General features: G+C 42.9%; 1 protein-coding gene across 1 annotated transcript in view; it reads right to left on the reverse strand.

The window, feature by feature from the left end:
* Positions 1-1,651: 1,651 nt before the first annotated feature.
* The window catches only part of LOC138735861 (uncharacterized), an 81,766-nt gene continuing 66,136 nt past the window's right edge, over positions 1,652-17,281 (reverse strand). The window contains exon 5 of the transcript XR_011339983.1: positions 1,652-1,909. The gene's annotated coding sequence lies outside the window, so the exon portion shown is untranslated. The remainder of the gene's footprint in view (positions 1,910-17,281) is intronic.

Below are 17,281 nucleotides of genomic sequence, written 5' to 3' on the forward strand. Positions count from 1 at the left end.
CTGTTTGATTGTCTTTGGCTCCGTAAAGGGTTTAAATGACCTGTTAAAGGGGAAATCGGTAGTTTATTTAAAAATCCTGTGACTGCGGGGTCTGGCCCAAGATGGCAGCACCTATTAATGGCAGCAGCCATCAAGAGGTTGCAGACTCTGTGGAAGCAGGTGACTGGCACAGGGCACCAGAAAATGTGGAGTCCACGACCCATTTGAGAAGGAGAAGCAGAGGAAATGCCCCAAGGTATAGTGACCACAGTGGCAGACAGTGAGGGGCACTGAAGCTGAAGAACACACAGGTGGTGCGCTGTTGGTGACTCGAGGTGAGAAATCCACACAGGCTGCTGACAACTGCAGTCAAGGGACTCGCATCAGGCTGCGAACTGTTGGAGACTGGCTCTTGACTCACTGAAGGGGTACCAGGTATTGGAACCGATATGTGAGAGGGTAATGAGGGTGCTGATAATGTTGGAAGTTTGAGTTTTGAGCTCAGGTTGCCGATGGTTTGAACTTAAGGTTATTTGGCTGCCATGGCTGTGGGATGCTGGAGATGAATCAAAGGACACTTGGTGAGTCTACATGGATTATCTTTCGCTTCTTTTTCTCTGACTGTAGGGGAACCGGACAATTTCTTTTGATGGCGAATCTCTGCTTTACAGTGGGAAATTTCGTGTAATATCACATTTTCTGGTTTATTACTGGACAATAAAAGTATCTTGAATCTATGCCTCCAACAATCTTGTAAACCTCAATTAAGTCACCTCACATTCTTCTTCGCTTCAAAGAAAATTTCCTTCCCCTCCATCAATTCTATCTATATCTTCTGCTAGCTAGGAAAGGCAGCCAACATACTGATGAACCATGGACACACTCTTTTCTCCCTCCTCCCATCAAGATGAAGGCTTAGGAGTGTGAAAGTGCACACCTCTAGAGAATTTCTTCCCCTCAGCCCTCAGGTTCCAGAATGAACCTCAAAATGGTTCTCACACTTGGTTTTAATTGATCTATCTTTTAATTGTAAATTCATACTCTTTAAAGTGTGCTCTTTATATGGCTGCACTAATGTTAGAGATAACCTGTGTCAGAAATAAAACTTCTCACACATGAGTCTCTTTAAAACTGATGACACGACAAGCTTCATTTACAAGTCTGCAGAGTTGGACTCAACTGGCTTCTCACCAGTTAAGCCCCGATACATACAGTGCATTGATTTTTATACCCTTGTTGTTTGCCCTTCCCCTTCTTATTAATACTGTTTTAATTGGTTAGTATTGCAAAAGCATTCTAAGTACAACTGCATTTTTAATTATCACGTTCGTTACGTACGCTGCGAACTCTACATACACTAAATTCTGTTTCTCACCCTTCTTATCAATCTTTTGTCTCCTGCATGTCTCTCACTATGACCATGAAAAGATATGTTTAAAAAAACATATCCAGCTGAACTTTTTGTCCTTGGCTGCTAGTAAGCTCCCTGTCCGTTCTGGCTTCCATTTTTATGATTAATCATCACATTTTAACTTAAGCCATTTTAACCTAAATTCTCTATCTCTAACAACCTGTAAAGGCGCTCACAGAAGAACCCTTCTCATAACATGACAAATGAACAAACTGTGATAAAACAGAATTAATTTTTTGCCACTGAATTTGAGTCTGCCCATTTCTGGATTTATTTACTCAGCTAATATTATATGAGTTTAAAGAACAAAGTTAGGACATTTACAGGGACCTCTTCAGGTTTTGCTCCAAATTTTGGCAGCTGGGAGTCAGTTCTAAGATTCTCATCTTTGTCATCTAGGATTTTACAGTCCCGCCGCAGTATCCAGGCCATTTATATCCAAGGCAGCGCTGATGGAGTGCTACACTATCAGAGGCTCTGTCTGACAGTTGAGAAGTTGATGCAAAAGATTTCTTGGCACTGTTTCAAAGAAAAGCAGATTGATGGTTCTAGAATTTGAAGAAATTTTGAAAATCAAACTGGCTATCATCCTTCACCCCTCTAGCTTCACCAGCCGCACCCCTTCCCGATCTTTTTCCCTTGCACCAGTCCCTCCAAAACCCTCCCTCTTGTTAAATAAAAAGAGGGTAGCTGGAGCCAGATGGGAGGAAGGGAGTGGTGATCAGGAATGAGCGTGTACATGGATGATACCTAAAAGTCTGCAGATGCTGTGATTGTAGTAAAAATACAATGTTGGATAAATTCAGCAGGTCACACAGCATATTTTATATAGCAAAGTTAAAGATACATAACCAAAGTTTCGGGCTTGAGCTCTTCATTAAGGTGTGAGATTACAGATGGGGAGCAGTGAGACAGATTCCTATAAAACTTCCTTGTGCCCTCCCTCCCTTATCTACTTAGGACCTCGTGCCTCCTCCCTTTGACCCTTTCCCTGCCATTTTATTCAGGCGCCTGCCTACATATTAATCATACCTTGATGAAGGGCTCAGGCCTGAAATATTGGTTAAGTATCTTTATATTTCCTATATTTCCTTTATATTTCCTATATAAAGTACACCGTGTGACCTGCTGAGTTTCTCCAACATTGTATTTTTACTACAATCACAGCGTCTGCAGACATTCAGGTATCACCCATGTACACGTTCATTCCTGATCACCACTCCCCTCCTCCCATCTGGCTCCAGCTGCCCTCCTTTTTTCTCTCCCTCCTTCTATTATCACACACCAGCCACTGCCTCCAAACTCCACCCACCTCCCCCCCCCCCCCCCCACTGGCTTCACCTAGTAGCCCCTGCATTGCCCTTCCTTCTCATCGATTTTTGGTGGCTCTCTCCCCTCTACCCTCTCAACTCATAATGCCAACTTCTGCCTCCACAGATGCTGCCTTACTTGTTCCTCCAGTGCTCTGATTTTTTTCGGGGTCAGAGGGTCCTTCTGGTGACCTTGAGTTCTTAGCCCTCTGCCCTACTCGCTTTACACCTATGACTGTATGGCTCAATACCACAACACCACCATTTACAAATTCTCCGATGATACCACAGTAGTGGGCTGCATAAAAAGAGGCGATAAGTCATCATACAGGAGGGATATTGAAAACTTGGCCAAATAATGCACCAATGATAACCTCACACTCAATGTCACCAAAACCAAGGAGCTGATTATTGACTTCAGGAAAGGAAAACCAGATCCAATGATTATTGGGAGATCAGAAATGGAGAAGGTGAGCAAATTTGTTCTTGAAAGATCTCAGAGGATCTTTCCTGGACACATCACACTAATGGCAGCAGGAAGAAAGCACATCAGTGCCTCTACTACCTCAGGAGCTTGCGGAGGTTTTGTATGACCATGGCAAATTTCTACAGATGTATGGTGGAAAGTGTGCTGGACAGCTATATCATGGTCTGGTATGGGGACACCAATACCCCTGAGCATAACGCCTTGCAAAAGGTAGTGGATAAATCACAGGAAATCACTGGCAAACCCCTCCCCACCATCGAGAACATTTGCAGGAACACTGCCGTCGGAGAGCAGCAGCAATCATCAAAAACCTACACCACCCAGCACATGCCCTGTTCCTGCTGCTACCATCAGGAAAGAGGTATAGGTGCCACAAGACTCACACCACCAGGTTTAGAATCAGCTGCTACCCCTCCACCATCAGTCTCCCCAACAATAAACTCAATCAGGAACTCATTTAAGGACTCTTACTTTTGTCATTTATTGTTTTTCTCTTCTCTGTATTGCACAGTTTGTTTATATTTGTTTACGTGTACACTGCGTACAGTTTTTTTTTGCACTGCCAATAAGTGGTGATTCTGCTTCGCCCGCGGGAAAAGTAATCTCAGGGTTGTATGTGAGGTCAAATTTATACTCTGACCATAAATCAGAAATCTAATAATGCTGCTGTTTGATGGAGCTCACTGATTATTAGCCTCCTTGCACTGAAATTTGAAAACCAGAGTGTGAAATTAATTTTCTTTCATTAACAAGTTTATTTAGTTTCTCGGGATCTGCGGGATGATTGCCTTGCAGAGGTTAATGTAGAGTGTAAGGTGTGTGAGTGGATTTGGACAAAGTCAATATGAACTTTTAATGTCTGTTTTTGAAGAGCTCTGGAAGAATGAAGTTTAAAAGCCTGTATTCCTTAGCAACAGGGCAACATTTTGTGGAATCAATAAAGTAGCCAGAAGTACAAATATCACCAAAATCTCATGGCATGTTCTGCTCTTGAAAAGCTTTGCCAAGTTGGATAACAATCCTGGATACTATAGCTGTTCAGACTGTTCTTGGAGAGAAGGCATGCAATGCTTTGGAAAGACTTCAGTTAACAACACAAGGTAAGATGAAGATTGGCAGTGATCCTTCTGGAGCCTTAACAAAGGATAGAAAGTCTCAATGTATTGTTTCAAGCATTAAACAGGGTGTAAGTAGCAATCATTTTACAGTGAGTTCTGAGAGGGAGAGAAACCAATTCCAAAAAGTTGTCAACAAGGAATTAACTCCTTAATCTTCTAGAAAGAAGATTGATCATACAGTTTCATGGTTTTAGAGAGTAACGGACTCAATATTGCATCAAGCTTTTCATCTCACAGTGTCTATAGGAGGTAAAGATATATAACCATCATATAGCCGGAGAAAGGCCTCAGGCCCAGAGCCTCCTAGGGACGCTGTGAAACCTGCTGAATTTCTCCAGCCTTTTTGTGTTTTTACTACAATCATTTTCCTGGGTGGCACGGTCAGCGTAGCAGTTAGTACAATGCCTTTATTGCACCAGTGATTGTGGTTCGAATCCCATGCTGTCTGTAAGGTGTTTGCATGTTCTCCCCGTGTCTGAGTGGGTTTCCTCAGGTGCTCTGGTTTCCTTCCACCTTTCAAAATTTGTCAGGGTTGTAGGCTATTTGGGTGCAATTGGGCGGCACAGGCTCATGTGCCTAAATGTCTAAATTTAAAATTTATAAAATGTGAATTTAACTTGAATTACTTAGAGCACTCTAGTTTTATTTCAGGATTGCTGTACCTGCAGCATGTTACTTCTTTGTGATAAAGTGAAAGTAGCACCACGAGAAAACTTTCTTGGATTCCCAGCCACCATTGTACACATCTCCCGCTGTAACTCCAACATCAGTTACTGTTATATAGTCAGGATAATGTGAACTATTTTGCAACCGTGTAAGTAAATACCCTTCTCACTGTAGTAACTGTAGTGCACCACTATGGGGTGTATGTATATGTATATGTATATGTGTATGTGTGAACAGTTTCCAGAGATAGTGGAAGGCATCAGTAAGTAAAATCTCTTTTGTTATTTGAATCTTGTATCTCTAAGTTATTTAAGAAGCCTCCCAGGGAACACACAGACCTAACAGTTACCTCATTGTTCACAAAATAATTTAGTCCTGGTTGATTGTTAGCTCACCTGATCTAAAGAATGAATGAAGGGTGCATTTTGGGAAAAGGGAATCAGATCACCAAGGTCAGCTGTGATCTCCAGACTGAGTCAATGCCTCACAGGTTGAACTCTTGGGGATTTCACCTCGCTGTCACACTGAGATCATAGGAACACCATCACATAGCAGCAGGTGCAGGCTGCGTCCACTCAAGCCCTACTCTACCATTCAACATGATCATAGCTAATCTATGCTGACCCCAACTCTTTTTCTGAGCCAGTTCCCCATCATCTTCAATTTTTCAGTCTTTCAGATACTTATCCATCTCCACTTTAAGATATAGAATTAGAGTTAAAATTTGGTGTCATGAACATCTCGAAATTTATTGTGAGGTAGTGTCTGTGGTTCATTGTCCAGTCAGAAATCTGATGGCAGAGGGGAAGAACCAATCCTTGTGCTGCTGGGTGCTTGTCTTCTTAAGAGATGGTGTCTTAAGAGCAGCCTCTATCCTCAAGGACCCTCACCATCCACGCCATGCCCTCTTCTCACTGCTACCATCAGGAAGGAGGTGCAGGAGCCCGAAGACAAACAAATACAAAAACAGTTTCTTCCCTGACTTTTTCTTACTTTTGAACTAATTTTTTTATTTTGAAATGTGATTCATAGAAATATTTGCATCTGTGATCCTACCACAAAACAATTAATTTTTCAGCATGTTCATGACAATAAATTCAGATTCTGATTCTATTTGTGAAACTTGACAGCGGGTTGAGCAAAGGTAAGAGCTAAGCGGAAGAAGGTTCTAACGTTGTCAGCAAATCTAGATATCAGACTTTCATCACAAATTGAATCGATGTTACTCCATGGGGATTAATGTGTGGCTCTCCCTCAGTGATACAACTTTGGATAGGATGAATACAGGGCAGTATTTATACAGAATCTTATGTCTTTCCCTCTTTGGTGCCTAGAGAATAGTTATGCAACTCCTTGATCTCTCTCTCGGTGTTAAATCTTCTCATCCATTACATACTGTTCATTAGGAACTGATTTGGGATTGCCTATTTGAATCTGGGCTAAGGTTATCCATTGGGAACCAGGAACTTTTAAATTTAAATTTAGACATACAGCACGGTAACAAGCCATTTTGACCCATATTTGGTGCTGTCCAATTACACCCAATTAACCTACACCCCCAGTACGTTTCAAATGGTAGGATGAAACTGGAGCCCCCAGGGGAAATCTACATAAACATGGGGAAAACATACAAACTCCTTACGGACAGCGAGGGATTTGAAGCCCGGTCCCGATTGCTGGCACTGTAAATGCGCTGCACTAAACGTTATGAAACCGTGCTGCCCACTTCTTCTTGACCATTTGTTGAAGTTGTCTTCAATCTACAAACTTATACAAATGATTGCAATCTGAGGGTTAACCCATGGGGTAGGCTGTCAGAATCTTTTCCACAGGACAGAAATGTCACCCAATGGAGGATGTGGGTTTAAAGTGGGAGAGGAGATTTAAAGGAGATGAACAGGGCAAGTTATTATACAGAGAGAATGGTGCATGCCTGGAATGGGCTGCCAGGGATAATGCTGGAAGCAGATAGAATAATAGTATTTAAGAGGCTTCTAGATATTCACATTAATATGAAAGAGATGGAGGGATATCTAGAGGGTGCAAACAGCAGAATTTTAGAGTGATTTGGTCATTAGGGCCAGCACAGACACATGGGCCAAAGTTCCTGTTCCTGTGCTGCATGGTTCTATTTTCTTGAAAATACTTGAGATGTCAATGCTGTGGGCATATATTTTTAATCTTGAGGATATTATCAATGACCAATAAAACCATGGGTAAAACAAGAAAGTCTGCAGACACCATGGTAGAAGTAAAAACACAAAGCTGGAGAAACTCAACAGGTCAAACAGTGTACTTTAGATTAAAAAAAGATAAAGATATATAACCAACATTTCAGCCTTGAGCCTTTCATAAGATAAAACCATGGAATCTCTTTTATTATCTGAGGATCTCCTTTCATAACCTGACCACTAATCTAAGATTCTAATCAATCATGACACAATTTTTCATTCTCAATTTTTTAACTTCTTTGGACCTTGCTAAATTTGTTTAAGTTGAATATTGGCACTCTCTTTTGCCTTTGTCAGTTTTCTGTTGAAGGTTACTTGAGATCCAGCTGATATAAATTCCATTTGTTGGATTTGTCTCAGGCTCATGAATGTAAGCAATGGAATTGGGCGTTTCTGTGGGACTGAGGGACATCTTGCTCAAACTCTACTGTCCTGGTAATGGGAGCTTTGTAACTCCTTCTGTGACAGTTCAGATCTCACCTACCATGTCTTTCATTCCTTCCTATCCTCTCTTAAAGACCACAGGCCCCAATCCCAAGATTGACCGAGACATTCCTTATTCATACCTATGACAATAATAGAAGGTTGATGTATAACCATTGACGGGCCATTATAGATTTGTTAATTGTATGGGTATGAGAGTTTATTGACATATACACAAATACAATGTAGAGATGTCGCCAAATTCTCGTTTGCTGTAGCCAAACAGGAAAGCAAGATAGATAAACTGTAATAGCGCACGTTAAACAAACATTGTCAAACAGAAAAAGAGATCATAAGTCTAAAAAAATCAATACCATAGATACATGAATTAACTAAAATATTCTGCAAAGAGATCACTCACTCATCTGTTAGTATTTCACAGGGAGAAATAATAAAAATAAGGCTAGCATTTGTGTAGTGACTTTAATAAGTCTCATGATGCTTCAGAATTCTTTTTTATTCTTTTTTATTGCCATGTTATAAAACAGATGTAGCATTACACAAAATTGGATTTAGTCTGCCACAAAGAAGACAAAGATTGGCCTTCAGCAGAAACTGCCTGGCACCCCTTACATTCAGAGAAAGAGAATCAAAAGAGAATCCCTTCAGTCACCAGCCCCTTTCACACTGCTGATTACATCTGAGTTAACTCGCCAGTATAGCGGGTCAAATCGCGCGAATTGCATGGTGCGAAATGACATAACCAGGCAGGGCAAGTAGATTTCAACCAGGATCTGATACACAGAGGGAGCAAGTGTCAGAACCTGGCCAAGTTAACTCACCAATCGCCTTCTGGCAGTGTAAAACAACAGACAGTCCAACAAGGTATGATTAGTGATGTCAGTGCCTGCATGCATGTGACACAGTGACAGAATGTTTGTCAGTGTTGCTTTAGTTTTAAATTGGCATTAAAAAATGTCAGAATAGGCCTCTGTTTATATCTATGACTACACAATTCAGCCTGCCTATCTGCCTCCTCCTCTTTGATTCTCCTCATATGCTCCATGAAACAGCAGTCTTCTTCAGCCAGTGTTTCCAACACAGCATTGATGACTGTAAAACAACCACAGAGTCGCAGTGCCAGCATTCAAAAATCATATCCGTTCTCCATTACTAACTGCGCAATTAGACTTCTCTGTGACTACATGCCACTTCCCTTCCGACATCATCACTGGAGGCGGAATCACCCCTTAAAATCCCGAGTGGCAGAGTAGCGTGTTGTGAAAGGCTCCCGGGGTCAGCTTGCCCTGCAACTTTTCCCGTTTCCTAAGAGGATTGGCAATGAGAAAGTGGGTACTTAGTGTCCATGGGTACAGCCACAGGAGCTCTTTCAACAGAGTTGCTGGCAATAATGTAGGAAACACATGAGCCAATTTGCACAGAGCAAACTCTTGGAGACAGCAATACCATCACAACCACGTCATACTTTCCCATTGTTGTTGATTGAGGGATAATTGGCAGGGTAATTGAGAGCAGACCTCTTGGAACCTCACCCACAATGACACTTGCATGATCTCAGAGCTTGTTAAATAATGGCTGTCTTCCATGGACGTTTGATATTTGTGGGTCATCGATAACTGACCTCCACCCATAGGACAGACCAGTGATTTATGCGAATAGTTGAGTATTCTGGAGAACAGGCGTCAAAATCACAGCCTGAGAGTCTGGGATTTCTAAGATATGAAGGGATGGGATTATTATTGCTACATTTTCTGACACTGGTTAGCACAGAGGAAACCTCAGACTTAATTTTCTCCTTCCTCAAGTCCAGTCTCTTGATAGGAGCCTGGGTGTTTATTCAATATAGAACATGGAGCAATACAGCAGAATTACAGGCCCTTTGGCCCATGATGTTGTGCCGACTTATAGAAACCTACTAAAAAAAAACCATCCCTAGCTCACATCCATAACCTTCTATTTTTATTGTATCCATGTGAATGAGTTTTAGAAGCCCCTGTTGTACCAGGCTCCACTACCACCCCAGCAATGTATTCCATTATCACTGGGTCCAAATTTGCCCAACAACACTGTGGGACCACCTTCTCCAGAAGGAGCCAAGGCAATGCCTCATCAAACCCATCTCAAGGGCATTCAGGGCCAGGAAATAAATTACAACCACATCCGGAAAGATTAATAAATTTGACCTCATGTGGGTGCTTACATAGTTGGGTCGTGGAATCATGCAGCATGGAACAGGCCCTTTGGCCCAACTAATCCATAGCAACCAAGTTGGCATTCTGGGCTAGTCCCATTTGCCTGCATTTGGTCCATATCCTTCTAAACCTTTCCTATCCATATATCTGTCCAAATGTCTTTTGAATGTCAAAATTGTACGTGCTTCTGTACTTTCTACTGGCAGCTCGTTCCAGATAGAGACCATCCTCTGAGTGAATAAGTAAGGAAGTAAAACACCCAAAGTCTGCAGACACCATGATTGAAGTAAAAACACAATTTTAGATTTATTGTCAAAGTACATACATCACATTATACACAACCCTGAGATTCTTCCTTTTTCCTCCGGGCAAGGCAGAAATTTGGTAGTGCAAAAAAAACTGTACACAGTGTATACATGTATACAAATAAAGAACTGTAAACAGATACTGAATGTAAACAAGCTGTCTGTGCAATACAGAGAAAATATAGAGAGGATAAAAAAAATCAATGAAGTGCACAAATAAGAGTCCTTAAATGGGTCCCTGATTGAGTTCATTAAATTTTTTAATATAAATTTAGACATACAGCATGGTGTGTACACCACAAATCTATGCCACCCATTTACACCCAATTAACTTACAGCATGTTTCAAATGGTGGGAGGAAACCAGGGCTCTTAGGAAAAACACACACGGAGACCTGGGGAGAACATATAAACTCCTTGCAGACAATATGGGACTCAAACCCCATTCCCGAACATTGGCGCTGTAAAGGCGTTGCACTAACTGCTACTCTAACTGTGCCCTGTTGATGAGGAGTCTAATGGTGGAGGGGAGGCAGCTGTTTTTGTACCTCTTTCCTGATGGCAGCACTGAGAACAGATCATGTGCTGGGAGGTGTGGATCCTTGATGTTTGCTGCTGCTCTCCGACAGCAGTGTTCCCTGTAGATGCTCTCAATAACGGGAAGGGTTTTGCCAGTGATGTCCTGGGCTGTGTCCACTTCCTTTTGCAGGGTTTTATGCTCAGGGGTATTGATGTGCCCATACCAGACTGAGATGCAGCTGGTCAGCACACTTTCCATCACATTTCTGTAGAAATTTTGCCAGGGTTTCTGGTGTGATATCAAACCACCACAAACTCCTGAGAAAGTAGAGGCGCTGATGTGCTTTCTTCATGTGTATTGTGTCCAGGAAATTTGCTCACCCTCTCCACCTCTGATCACTGGATTGTACACTTCTGGTTTTCCCTTCCTGAAGTCAACAATGCTGGAGAAATTCAGCAGGTCAAACAGTGGACTTTACATAACAAAAATAAAGATGCTTAACCAAAGTTTCCACCTTGAGTTCTTCATCAAGGTATGAGCAAAATGTAGTTAGGTGTCGGGCGCCTGCCGACATTTTGCTCGTAGCTCGGTGAAGGGCTCAAACCTGAACCATTGGTTTTAAATCTTTATCTTTGCCATATAAAGTACATTGTTTGAACTGCTGAGTTTCTCCAGCATTGTGTTTTTACTCTGAGTGAATAAGTCAGGTTCCTTTTAAATATTCCTCCCTTCACCTTAAACCTAAGCCCTCTTGTCCTAGGATCTTCTACCCTGGGAAATAAACAGTGAGCATTCACTTTGTTCATGCCCCTCATGGTTTTATAAACTTCCATGCTTCAGACCAACCATTCTCAACTTTTCTTTTGGTGAAGGCTCCCCAAGGATTCTGCTCAAAGTTTATGGGAACCCTTCCCTGTGAAGCTGTCAAGTTTAGTTTGTTTCTTCCATATTCTTTTCTACCGACTACATAAAAAACATAATAAATATTTATGTTTCGTGAGGTGAAAAGAAAGCAAGGCTTTTACTTAAATGTTCTGTGGCCTCCAGGGGGCCATGAGACCCCCAGTGAGAATAACTGCTTGAGGGGATAAAGACGCAGCCTACTTAACCTCTCCTTATAACTCAAAATTCAAGATTTATTATTTTATTGTCATGTAATAAAAACAGAGAATGAGATATAACATGAAATTTCCTTTAGTCTACTGTAAGGCAGACAAAGATTCTCCATCAGCACAAATTTAATGGTGCCCCTTACAGATGAGGAAAGAGAAGCAAAAGAGGGTCCCTTCGGAGTCAGCAAATGTCTGTAGATTCACCTCCAGTGCTCTTGCAATCTCTGCAACCATCCATATTCCAGTCCAACCCATTGTAATGTGCATCGAAAGAACCAAAGACTTGTTGATCCAAACCAAGGCTTTTATTAACTAAAAGACTGGAGCATATCACAAGTAGGTCGATCAGTCCAGAATGACCTGGTCTGGCTAGGAGCAATCCTTTAAGACCTGCCAGTAGGTGTAGCTACACTCTCAGCCAATCACAGTCATCCTACACTCTTTTTCTTGGCTTGGCTTCGCGGACGAAGATTTATGGAGGGGGTAAATGTCCACGTCAGCTGCAGGCTCGTTTGTGGCTGACAAGTCCGACGCGGGACAGGCAGACACGGTTGCAGCGGTTGCAGGGGAAAATTGGTTGGTTGGGGTTGGGTGTTGGGTTTTTCCTCCTTTGCCTTTTGTCAGTGAGGTGGGCTCTGCGGTCTTCTTCAAAGGAGGTTGCTGCCCGCCAAACTGTGAGGCGCCAAGATGCACGGTTTGAGGCGTTATCACCCCACTGGCGGTGGTCAATGTGGCAGGCACCAAGAGATTTCTTTAGGCAGTCCTTGTACCTTTTCTTTGGTGCACCTCTGTCACGGTGGCCAGTGGAGAGCTCGCCATATAACACGATCTTGGGAAGGCGATGGTCCTCCATTCTGGAGACGTGACCCATCCAGCGCAGCTGGATCTTCAGCAGCGTGGACTCGATGCTGTCGACCTCTGCCATCTCGAGTACTTCGACGTTAGGGATGAAAGCGCTCCAATGGATGTTGAGGATGGAGCGGAGACAATGCTGGTGGAAGCGTTCTAGGAGCCGTAGGTGGTGCCGGTAGAGGACCCATGATTCGGAGCCGAACAGGAGCGTGGGTATGACAACGGCTCTGTATACGCTTATCTTTGTGAGGTTTTTCAGTTGGTTGTTTTTCCAGACTCTTTTGTGTAGTCTTCCAAAGGCGCTATTTGCCCAAACCCTTCAGCAGCCTGAGGTCCAGATCCAATCCTCTGCCATGATCAGGAAGCCCTCAGCCCCCTTGGCACCCTCTCGCATCCCGGTCCCAATATCTGGTACCCCTTCAGCCAGTCTCCAGCAGACATCAGCCCAGTGTCAATCCCTTGACTGCAGCCACTAGCAGCCCATAGCCTGTGTGGGTTCCTCACCTCAAGCTACCAGCAGCCTGCCACCAGTGTGTTCTTCAGCCTCAGAGCCCCTTGCTGGTCTGCCACCATGGTCACTGCCCTGTGGGTTGTCTCCTTTGACTTTCCTTCTCAAACTAAGGGTGGTCTCTTTGTTTTCTGGTACCCTGCACCATTTCTCTGCTTCCCCAGAATCTACAACCCTTTGTGGCTGCTGCCAAACATAGGAACCACCATCAAGGGCCCAGACCCCGCAGTCACAGGATTTTAAAATAAATCATCGCCGGATCCTTTAACAGGTTGTTTAAAACCTGTATGGAGACAATGCTAGTTGGACTGGGCGGTTGGACCCCACAGGGGAGTGCTGAGACTTCACTGAGACTTCGCTTCCCTCTCTCGTCATGCCCACACCAGCGGTAGTGCTACCATAACAACAGCTTCGGCAGTGCCGCCATTTTTTGCTCATGCCTTCTGGTCCCTGAAACATTCTGGCGATATTACTGTGCCCCATCAGACAGGCAGATTTCCTCTATTTTGAAAGGGGCAACATTCCAGAAAACATCCATTGGATGTTGGGCCATTTGGAAGCCTGGCATGGGTTTCCCCTCTCCATCACACCCACCTCTGAATTCTGACATGGGAACTGGAAATGGCAAGGAATGGGAAGCAATGGAAAAGGCATAGAGTAGGCCATCAATTGCTGGCAAAGGAATCAAGCTCAGGCTTCGAAGCTCTCCGCATCAAGCCCTGTGATTTATTAGTCTTCTCAAACAGTTAGAAATTCCATTACAAAGATAATGTTCATGGATTCCTTAATATGAAACCATGTTTCAGTGCTTGTAACAATAAAGTGGGGAATAAATATGCTTATTTGTAGCTGTCAAGAGTAATAAACGGAGTCAGAGAAAGCTGAGATGTTATTGAAACAATCTCGAGACTTGCCTGAATTGACAGGGGCACCGTGTTTCCAAGAGTAAAATACATCGTTGCTTTTATTCTGGATAAAATAATTATTAGCAGATGTACTGTGTAACACTTAAGAGGTGAAAGGCATATTTTAGGCTGCGTCAATTATTGAGAAATCGAGCATAAAACAAGAAAATCACCTCAAATATTTCTTGATGAAGTGCTTTTGAGGGCTTCCCTTTTTCAGCCTTATTCTTCCTCCTCAACAAACTGGTGGCCACTCTCTTTCTCTATAGTCTGTCTTCCCCCTATCCCATTTGACCCCCACCTTCTCGTCCCTCAGCCCTTGCTCCAGTCTTAATCTGACCCATGCATTTCCCTTCACATCCAGCAATTCCCTGTCAACCACTCACCTCCAGCACTACTCCCCCCCCCAACTCTTGCCCTCAGCACCCATCCCTCACTGTCCACCAACTACCCATCTCTCAGCCAAAGACACAACCCGCGGCCATGAACTGAAAAACTTCTGCCACTTCCCTCAAATGTCCCTCCTTCCAAACCTAATCCCCACAGATAGAATAGAGATCTTATTTGGGAATAAGCATGGTCCATGATCTCATGTGGAGAGTGTCAAAGGTTATGGGTGAAGGCAGGAGGAAAAATACACCAGCCATGATTTGATTGATGGAGTAGACCCAATGGGCTGAATGGCCTAATTCTGCACCCATGTCTTATGGTTTTACAGAGAGATCCACTTCATCAGTTTCATACCCTTGCAGAACTCAGGGTGGTATCCTTAGAACAATATCCCTGCTGTGGTATATCCCTGATTATTGAAAGAGGCAAGAGAAGACTTATCTGGGGCATTGATGAAGATCTTTGAACCCTCAGGAGTGACAGGAGTGGTCCCAGAGGAATGGAAAGTGGCTAATGTTGCATCTCTGTTCAAGAAGGAGAAAAGAAAAGGATTATGCTGGAAATTATAGACCAGTAAATTTTACACTAGTTGTATGGAAATGATTAGAAATGTAGAGGGCTATCAGAGAATACAACAAGATATGTATCAGTTAAAGATATGGGTATAGAAATGGCTGATGGAGTTTAATTCAGGCAAGTGTGAGGTACTGCACTTTGGGAGATCAAATGTAAAGGGAACGTATGCAGTTATTGAGGGGTCTTTTAGTATTCATGGGCAGAGGCATCTGGGAATCCTTGAAAATGGCACACAGGGAGATTGGGTGGTAAAGACGGTGTATGATATGCTTGGCTTCATTTTGTGGATCTTTCAGTATAAAAGTCAGGAGGTCATGTTGCAGTAATATAGAACACTGAAAATTACAGCAATTTGGCCCACATATCACCTTAAGTAATCCATTACTAACCACAGAGCACCTATGGCATAGAGATTGCTTAAGGTGGTATGAGAGTGGAAAGAAAAAGCTTGAAAATCACTGATCTAAATCTTCACAACCTCACACCCATAACCCTCTATTTTTCTTGCAAACTATGTGCCTGGCTAAGAATCTTTTTTAATGTCCCTAGATGACACTAGATAAATTACTTTAGCTCCTGTTCTCCGTGACACTGCAATCATTGCCTGATGCAATGTCCTACTGGAAGCTTGGATTACCACCAGCTCCACTCATCTGCTCAGACCGGAGTTCCTTGAAGAAAGGTTTTGCAGCAATGTGCCACCAGGAAAAAGGTACAGGTGCCACAAGATTCACACCACCAGGTTCGGGAACAGCTGCTCCCCCTCCACCATCAGACTCTTCAACAACAAACTCAATCAGGGACTCACTTAAGGACCCTTACTTTGCACATTATTTTTTTTTAACTGAATTTGTTTATTCTTGCACAGTCAGTTTGTTTATATTTCATTCTCTGTTTACATTTCTTCCTTTTGTATATGTATCTTTCTTCTTGAGTACAATTTACAGTTACTGATCAGTAGAAATTCTGCCTGGCCCATAGGAAAATGAATCTCAGGGTTGCACATGATGTCATGTGTGTACTCTGACAATAAATTTGAACTTTGAATCTTGTAAGAATTTAGCTTTTGTACAATAGCTTAGACGGTGTTGGGGGAACTTTTTTTGCAGCCACTGGTTTTGAACTCTCTGGCTACAAAATTGAAGAAAGGAATCACTGGCTGTGGAGATGGTGCAGAGGAGGGGAGGGGGTTGGGATTTAAGGACAGAATCAGTCGCCTGAGACTATGCTCACTTTAAATTCAGAAGGGTAAAAGGTGACTTTATAGAAACATAAAATCATGGAAGAGAAAGTTGTTTCCACTGGAAGGTGAGACTACAACTAGGAGACATATCATCAAGATATGGGGGACTAGAAGTTAAGACAGAAATGAGGAGAAACTGTTTCTCCCAGAAAGTAGTGAATCTGCAGAATTCTCTACCTAAGGAAGCAGTAGAGGCTGCCTTGTTGAATGAATTGAAGACGCAGAGATAGATTTGTGCACAGTTGGAGAATTAAGGGTTATGGAGAAAAGGTGAGATATTATTTGAATGGTGGAGCAGGTTCAATGGGCCAGATGGCCGATTCCTGCTCCTATTTATTCTGTTCTTATGAAGTCAAGAGAAAATTAAGATAAATTATCTCGATGAATAGATTGGAAAATGGGATTGACTGGATTGCTGCAAGTGGACTAACATAGTCTCAATGGGACAAATGGCCTGTTTGGTGCTGTAATCACTTACAGATTGCAGGATGAATCTATCATAATCTTTGGAGGTAAACTCAATTTTTTGGAAGTGCCTGAATCAGCATCCAAATGAAGTCTTGCGATGCCTGGGACTTGCCATCCAGATGAAGCCTTGCGATCCCTGGGACTTGCCATCCAGATGAAGCCTTGCGATCCCTGGGACTTGAAGAATATATCGTGCTTTGCTGCCAAAGCATGAGGTGTGGTAATGGCACAGGCTTCAAGGACTGGTTAAATGTTGAAGGCTCCTGGGAAACATCAGCCTCACCCTTTCCGATTCTGTTTCATCTCCTCCTTAAGGATGTCTCCACATGTGTGCAGGAGACCAAAGCCCAGGCCCATAAATCTCCCACTAAACAATGCAGCAGGGAAGCTCTGGAGAAACCTCCTCACCCAGAGAGTGGTGAGAATGTGGGGCTCGACCCCATGTGGAGACATAGAGATGTGTTTGAAAGGAACCTGGATAAACATGTCTGGGAAAAAGGGAATAGAACCTGATGAAGTAAATTCCTGGTGTTAGAAACACCCGTTTCTGTACTGTAAATATTAT

Source organism: Narcine bancroftii, chromosome 6 (genome assembly GCF_036971445.1).
Source record: "Narcine bancroftii isolate sNarBan1 chromosome 6, sNarBan1.hap1, whole genome shotgun sequence".
Taxonomy (NCBI): domain Eukaryota; kingdom Metazoa; phylum Chordata; class Chondrichthyes; order Torpediniformes; family Narcinidae; genus Narcine; species Narcine bancroftii.